Source organism: Schistocerca americana, chromosome 3 (genome assembly GCF_021461395.2).
Source record: "Schistocerca americana isolate TAMUIC-IGC-003095 chromosome 3, iqSchAmer2.1, whole genome shotgun sequence".
Taxonomy (NCBI): Eukaryota; Metazoa; Arthropoda; class Insecta; order Orthoptera; family Acrididae; genus Schistocerca; species Schistocerca americana.
The window spans coordinates 614,414,010-614,422,157 of record NC_060121.1 but is presented as its reverse complement, the minus strand read 5'-3'; the positions used below and the strand labels follow the sequence as shown (position 1 = coordinate 614,422,157).

Sequence of the window (8,148 nt, the reverse complement as noted above, 5' to 3'; positions counted from 1 at the left end):
TACGGAGATAGCTTTACGTTCGAAATTTTGAGCATTTTGTCAGTTTGAAATGTCAGCATGCCCTTTTACCTTGTTGTTAAGGCGGATTTTTCTTATTGATATGCGAAAGTCAGCGCTTTTAAAAATAAACGCCGGAAATAAACCGCAGACTAGGTTACTTAGACGTTTGCGAAAATGTTGTAATAGTATATCAACGAAAATACAGAAGTGTGTGCCGAACCAACTTTGGCGAGCACTTGGCGCGACTGGCAGCGTGTCAAAGTAGCCCTGCCTGCCGACCGGCTTCCCCCCACCAACGGCTCCCGTAGAAACCAGTTTCCGGCAAGCCCCAAGCCAGGTTCTGTAGTGACTCACACCCTTCAAATACAACTTCACTGACTCAGTGTCTCGTCTCCCATGTGGTCTAGTGGCTAGGATAGCTGGCTTTCACCCAGCAGGCCCGGGTTCGATTCCCGGCATGGGAAAATTTTTTTAACCTTGAAGGCGAGACACTCGTTTCAGCTTACGTTAACAAAGAAGGAAAAAGCACAAGACTTCGTCTAGAACGTACTACAAGAGGTAAAAACGCCGTAAGTAAATTGCGGGCCAATTTTATCAAGATTCCCGTTTCTCACCTGTAAATATCAAAATATAGATATATGCTAAGTATACGTTATTTCCAGAAAGCCCACGCAAGATGATTTATAAACAAAAGCGGAACGTGTCTGGTGAATGATATTCTTTTACTGCAACCAATCTTACGGCGGAAAAACCATTAAAAATAAAAATTACACGCTGATCAATCAGAACACCTACCTAATGGCCACAGGTAACAGTGGTGACGCTTCGTGGCAGGGAAGCAATGAGACCTTGGTAGGTCGCTGCAGGGTGTCGCCACCCCATCTTTGCACACATGTCAGTCAATTCCCGTAAATTCCGGGGGTGAGGGTGAGAGCGATGAGCTCTGACGCCACGTTCAGTCACATCCCATATGCGTACGATCGGGTTCGGATTTGGCGAGTAGGGGGGCCCAGCACATCAAATGGAACTCGCCACTGTGTCCCTCGAACGACTCCATCATACTCCTGGCCTTGCGACACAGCGCATTATCTTGCTGAAAAATGCGACTTCCATCGGGAAACATGATCGCCATGAAATGGGTGCACATTGCCTGCAACCAGTGTACGATACCCCTTGGCCGTCATCATGCCTTGCACGTGCTCCGATGGACCCGTGAACGCCCACGTAAACATTCCCTAGAGCATAATGGAGTCGCCGTCAGCTTGTCGTCGTCCTGCAGTTCAGGCGTCAAGGCGCTGTTCGCAGAGAAGACGACGGCTTCGCAGCCTCCCATGGGCATGACGAAGTAGGTTTCGGAATTTGAGACCATGCAACACTCAGCCTTTGCCCCAACGTCCAGTGGCGATGTCCATGTGCCCATTTCAGTCCTAGTTACTGATATCGTGGTGTTAACAGTGGCACATGCATGGATCATCGGCTGTGGAGGTCCATCTTTAGGAGTGTGCGGTGCACTGTGTGTTCAGTCACTGTTGTACTCTGATCAGCATTGAGGTCTGATGTTAGTTACGTCGAAGTTTGGCGCCTGTGCTGTTTTACCAGTCTGCCCAGCCTACGATGTCTGACAATAGCCCAGTCAACGAAGACCAAAAAATGGCCCTTAGGGGAAAAAATTCGTGTAGTCGCAAATGTTTGTATAGCCTTAGGGGGTACTATCGTGATCAACACACTAATAAAAAATGGTTCAAATGGCTCTGAGCACTATGGGACTCAACTGCTGTGGTCATAAGTAACACACTAATAATCCTGAACAGAAAGGTGTGAGCGTTGGGGTGGAGTGAGCGGCGCGTTTCAAGGTCGCATTTTTACGTTTTTCTTTAATAACTCGGAAACTGTGGCATCTAGCGAAAATGCTTCCCAGTACAAAATTAAAGTACGCGGAATTTACTACGAAAAACGTCCTATTAATTTTTTCCCTAGGACCAATAGTTTTCGTGTTACAAGGGGTGGAAAAACAGCAAATTTATGAAAACAATGCTTTAATGGTATTAAATTAAGGCTTATTGTTAAATGAAATTGATTAAGACCAAAATATTAAATGGCTATAATTCATTTATGTACAGTAGAATAAATTTTGTTCTGCAGATGTGACAGGTGGAAGCAGGTGAGGGTGGGATTTTGGGGGGGGGGGGATGGAGGGTAGAAGATTATGGAACGCATGATGCGGAATGATGTCAAGCACTTCTTATTTGTGCATCTGTCAATGGCGTATGATATTTCTGTTTTTCCACCCTCTGACAAATTCTTTAGTGAAGCTGGGTAAATACCTTGTAGACTCCATGTATTCATGGACTGCGTATCAGCGAATAAAAGGGCAAAACAGAAAATTAAAAGAACGCTGACATCTTTATTCCATGTCCTCACTGCTGCCATTCGCCGTCGATCATTCATATCACCTATACTACATGCAGTCACAGTCTTCATTCGCAGGATCAAAAACTTTGATCAATCTGCTTGCTGGTTTGGGATTCAGTGAAACATTCTACGAAGCACAACAGCTGGAACTATCAGCTGTCTGCCACACTGAAAGCCTGTCCCAACTGGAACAGTTTGTCAGTATGTATTAGATAACGTTGATTTCAATGTCTCCACTATCGATGGCTGGAATACTTTTCACAGTATGGGGGCATTAAATGTATCACCGTTGGCTCAGCTCTCCCACCATCTGAAGAGGTCCAGAAGGTTAAATCGGCTCCCTCTGCCACAGAAGTAGGTAAACTGGGTGTCATGGAACCATAGATATTTGAACACCAGATAAGCATTGCATTGTGGCACATTACTGCCCTTGAGTTGAACATAATTAATCCAGTTCCTTCTGACATATTAACACCCACCTTACCCCCCCCCCCCCCCCCAGGGGGTCCACAACTCTTTTGTGGATACGTGCGTAGTGAGCATGGGGCCCCGAGCTAATGTGGCCCTCCTTCCTTTCCGGGCTGCATACCTTCCTTTTCCGCATCCTTCCCTATCCCCCATCTTCGCCCCCCCCTTCCCTCACCTCTGGCTCTTTCCTTCCCCTTCTCCCCCTCTGGGAGTATGGTTTGTGCCTACGTCCGGAGACGGACGCTCGTAAATGTAACGCATTCTTTGCCTTCTCTGCTTGTATGTCTTTATCCTTCCTTCGTCCTTCTTTTCTTTACCTCTTCTCTTTACCCTTTTCTCCGCTGTAGCGTTTGAGACCTCTCTTCTTTCCTTTCCCTTTCTTTGTTTTTCCCTTTCTCTTTCTTCCCCCCTGTGCGTGTCTGAAGGCCGACCCACGCATTTTCGTGCGTAGCCGGTGACAGGGTAACGCGTAGACAGGTAGGACACGTACGTACCACCTGGTAACGACCAGGCCCAGGGAGGGGTGATTACCCGAGCTGATACCTTCCGAAAGTGCCGATTGGTCCCTCCATCCGTTTGTCGGGAGGTGTAACCTGAGGTGTGAACAATCACCTAAGGCGGGAGTGCCTTCAGAGAGGGCCCCCACAAGGGAGGAGGGCGCCATCGGAGACGCCGGTAATCATGGGGGAGTCTTCCGCAATGGTTTTCTCATCTTCCACTATGTCTGCTCACAAGCGTAAGTTCACTGAGTCTCAGCCACAGACAGTTCTTCCATCGTTGCCACAGTTCCTTGTTGTTTCTCGGTCTGACGAAGGTCACGACTTCTCCACCGTCAACCGTTTCATTATTCAGAAAGGTGTCGACGCAATTGCAGGTCCTGTAAAGTCTTGTTCCAGATTACGGAATGGCACCTTGTTGTTAGGAACAGTCAGTGCCCTCCAGGCACAAAAATTGCTGCGTACTTCACTGCTCCACACCTTCCCTGTCCGGGTTGAAGCGCCCCGCACTTTAAATTCCTCACGTGGAGTCGTTTATACACGCTCCCTCGACGGATTGTCTGACGAGGAAATTAAGCACTAGCTGTCTTACCAGGGCGTAACGGCTGTTCATAGAGTTATGAAAAGGGTTGACACGAACATTGTTCTAACCTGTACTGTCTTCTTGACATTTGACAGAGTTCAACTCCCATCGAAAATAAAAGGGGGCTATGAAATAATTTCCGTTCGCCCCTACGTCCCAAAACCTACGCGTTGATATCGGTGCCAGCGGTTCAATCACACCAGCGAGTCCTGTTCCAACCAGGCCAAAAGTGTTACGTGTGGCAAGGATGCCCATGAGGGTGCTTGTCACCTACATCCCCCCTTTGCATCAACTGTATGGGTGACCACGCTGCTTCCTCTCGAGATTGCTCCAGTTTTAAAGACGAAAAGCTCATTCAGGAAATCAGAGTGAAGGAAAAGGTGTCGACCTTTGCTGCTCGAAAATTATTCGCAAGTCGAAAGCCCACTGTGCTTCAGACAGGAAAATACAGCACTCTCCTTGCCTCTCCTCGGCCAACAAAGGAGGCGGCCACGCAGACTTGTGATCTCACCTTTAGTGACACGGTCGTCAGATAGGCCAGCGCAAAGATCGCCCGTTCAACCTCCCCACTTTCGCCTGCTCAATCTATGGCTCACCCTTCATCGGCTTCTGCTAAATCTCGATCCCAAAAGTCAGACACCCGGACTTCCAAAAAAGAGCATACTCGTGAAGATTTTTTACGTACCCCAACTTCACAACCATCGGTTCCTCCTTCTTCTAAACATCATATTTCCAAGAAGGCTACAAAGAAACTCAGTTATCTCCTTCTCCGCCAAGGCGTGTCCCATCTACAGCACCACCTGGCGGAAATCGCCCTCGGCCGTCTTCTGTGTCGCCGAGGCGCACTGCTGGCGGCCGATCAACCGGCCGATCGCTGGTGGCAGGAGCTACTCCCAAACAATGTATGGATCAGGATCTTTTGCCTTTGGCTGAGTGCTGTTCGACGCTGTCGGTCGCAAGCTCTGAGCAGTCGTTGAGTTGACGGCAACCTTGGTCACATTCTTCCATTTTCTGTCCACCACATGTCCATTATCCATTGGAATATCCGCGGCATTCGAGCCAATCGGGATGAATTAACGATCCTCCTACGATCCTACTCGCCGGTCATCGTCTGTCTTCAAGAAACAATGCTGCGTCCCCACGACCGCTTTGTCTTCCCCGATTTTCAGTCAGTCCGATTTGATCTCCCCTCTGTTGAAGGCACTCCAGCACATGGAGGACTCATGATTCTTCTCCATAATACTCTCCATTACCACCCAATCCCCTTAAACACTTCCTTCCAAGCAGTCGCTGTCTGTCTTTCCCTTTCTGGATACACCTTCTCTCTTTGTACTGTATACATTCCATCGTCCACATCAATGGCACGAGCTGATCTCCATCTTATGGGTCAGCTTCCACCCCCCTATTTGCTGTGTGGGAACTTCAATGCCCACCACCCACTTGGGCGATCTCCACATCCATGTGCACGTGGATCCCTATTGCTAGACGTCTTCCACCAAGCGGATCTAGTTTGCCTCAACACTGGGGACCCTACATTTTTGTCTGCCTCCACGACAAATTTCTCTCATTTGGACCTTTCGGTCGATACTGTTCCACTAGCTCGGCGCTTCGAAGGGTTCGCCCTTGCTGATACACACTCGAGTGACCACTTCCCATGTGTCCTTCGATTGCAGCCACAACTGCCACATATGCGCCCGAGACGCTGGAAGTTTGCCCAAGCCGATTGGACACTTTTTTTGTCTCTAGCGACATTCGATGACCGTCACTTTCCTAGCGTCGATGATGAGGTCCCTCATATTACAGACGTTATTCTTACAGCTGCGGAACGTTCAATACCACGCACCTCCGAATTGCCTCGGCGCCCCCCAGTTCCTTGGTGGAACGAGGCATGCCGTGACGCAATACGTGAGCGGCGACGTGCTCTTCGCGTTTTCCGCCACCATCCTACTTTGGCCAACTGTATCCGCTATAAGCAGTCCCGTGCGCGATGCCGTCGCGTCATCCGCGATAGCAAGAAGGCAAGCTGGAAATTCTTTACTAACTCATTTAACACCTTCACTCCCTCCTCGGAAGTTTGGAGTCGGATTCGACGGTTATCTGGCGCGCGTAGTTTCTCCCCGGTCTCTAGGCTCACTGTCGCGCATGATACGTTAGTGGACCCCGTCGCAATTTCTAACTCATTGGGTCAACACTTTGCTGAGATTTAGAGCTCTTCCAATTACCCGCCAGAGTTTTTCCCGAAGAAACGTGCAGCGGAAGTGCAACCTCTGGCTTTCTCCTCTCAAAATCGCGAAAGCTATAATACTGTTTTCTCCATGCGTGAACTCCAACATGCACTCTCTTCTTCTCGCTCCTCCGCCCCAGGACCGGATGGTATCCACATCCAAATGTTGTTGCATTTATCGACCCATAGTCTGCGTTACCTCCTTCGCCTTTATAATCGAATTTGGACCGACAGTACTTTTCCCAGACGATGGCGGGAAGCTATCGTCGTTCCTGTTCCGAAACCTGGAGAGAACAAACATCTCCCCTCTAGCTATCGCCCCATTTCTCTCACGAGTAGCGTATGTAAGGTTTTGGAGCGTATGGTGAATTGCCGTTTAGCTTGGTGGCTGGAGTTCCGCAGTCTTTTAACACCTGCCCAATGCGGATTCCGAAAGCATCGTTCTGCAGTTGACCATCTTGTTGCTCTCTCCACTTATATCATGAACAATTTTCTCCGGAAACGACAAACAGTAGCAATATTTTTTGATCTGGAGAGAGCATACGATACCTGTTGAAGGGCAGGCATCCTCCGCACACTGTTCTCTTGGGGCTTTCGAGGTCGGCTGCCACTATTTCTTCGCGAATTTATGGCAGAGCGCACATTTAGAGTGCGGGTGAACACTACTCTCTCCCGTACTTTCTCCCAAGAAAAGGGGGCCCCCAGGGCTCCGTGCTAAGTGTTGTACTGTTTGCCATTGCCATAAATCCAATTATGGACTGTCTCCTTCCCGATGTGTCAGGCTCCCTCTTTGTGGACGATTTTGCGATCTACTACAGCTCTCAACGGACCAGCCTTCTTGAACGACGTCTTCAAGGCTGTCTCGATCGCCTCCACTCTTGGAGCATCGAAACAGGCTTCCGCTTTTCTCCCAGTAAGACCGTTTGTGTTAATTTTTGGCGTCTTACAGAGTTTCTTCCACCCTCCTTACATCTAGGACCTGTCAACCTTCCGTTTTCGGACGTCGCTAAATTCTTGGGTCTTATGTTTGACAGAAAACTGTGCTGATCCTCCCACGTTTCCTATCTTTCGGGTCGCTGACTGCGATCCCTCAGCCGGCCGCGGTGGCCGTGCGGTTCTGGCGCTGCAGTCTGTAACCGCTGGGACTGCTACGGTCGCAGGTTCGAATCCTGCCTCGGGCATGGGTGTGTGTGATGTGCTTAGGTTAGTTAGGTTTAAGTAGTTCTAGGGGACTTATGACCTAAGATGTTGAGTCCCATAGTGCTCAGAGCCATTTTTTGCGATCCCTCAACACCCTCCGTGTCCTGAATGGTACCTCCTGGGGAGCGGACCGAGTGGTCCTTCTCCGCCTCTATCGCGTCTTAGTGCGCTCGAAATTGGACTATGGAAGCATAGTATACTCCTCTGCTCGGCCGTCTATTCTTCGGCGACTCGACTCTATCCACCACCGTGGATTACGTTTAGTGTCCGGAGCTTTTTACACCAGCCCTGTGGAAAGCCTTTATGCTGAGACTGCTGAACCTCCGCTGTCCAATCGGCGAGCAGTCCTTCTGAGTCGTTATGCTAGCCATCTGTCTTCCATGCCTGCTAATCCGGCCCATGACATTTTCTTCGATGCCTCCTTGGATGTAGGGTATGCAGGCCGCCCTTCCTCCCTACTACCACCGGGAGTCCGCTTCCGTCAACTGCTCCATTCTCTTTCCTTCCGCTTTCCTAAAACCTTCTTGACAACTTGGGGTACAGCACCGCCTTGGCTCCGTCCCCGCACCTGCCTGCTCCGTGACCTTTGTCGATTTCCCAAAGATGGTACCCCTTCACTTGTTTATCGTCGGGCATTTGCTGCTCTTTGTGCACAAATGACGGAAGCCACATTGATTTACACCGATGAAAACATCGTTAGGTGTAGGGAGTGCCTATATTGTTGGCGACACCCCGACCAGTGTTCGGATTATACTGCGGAGCTT

The 8,148-nt window shown here is 49.5% G+C and overlaps 1 non-coding gene across 1 annotated transcript; it reads left to right on the top strand.

The window, feature by feature from the left end:
• Positions 1 to 392: 392 nt before the first annotated feature.
• Trnae-uuc lies at positions 393 to 464 on the top strand. The gene has a single exon. It is a non-coding gene; the product is annotated as a tRNA-Glu (tRNA).
• Positions 465 to 8,148: the final 7,684 nt, after the last annotated feature.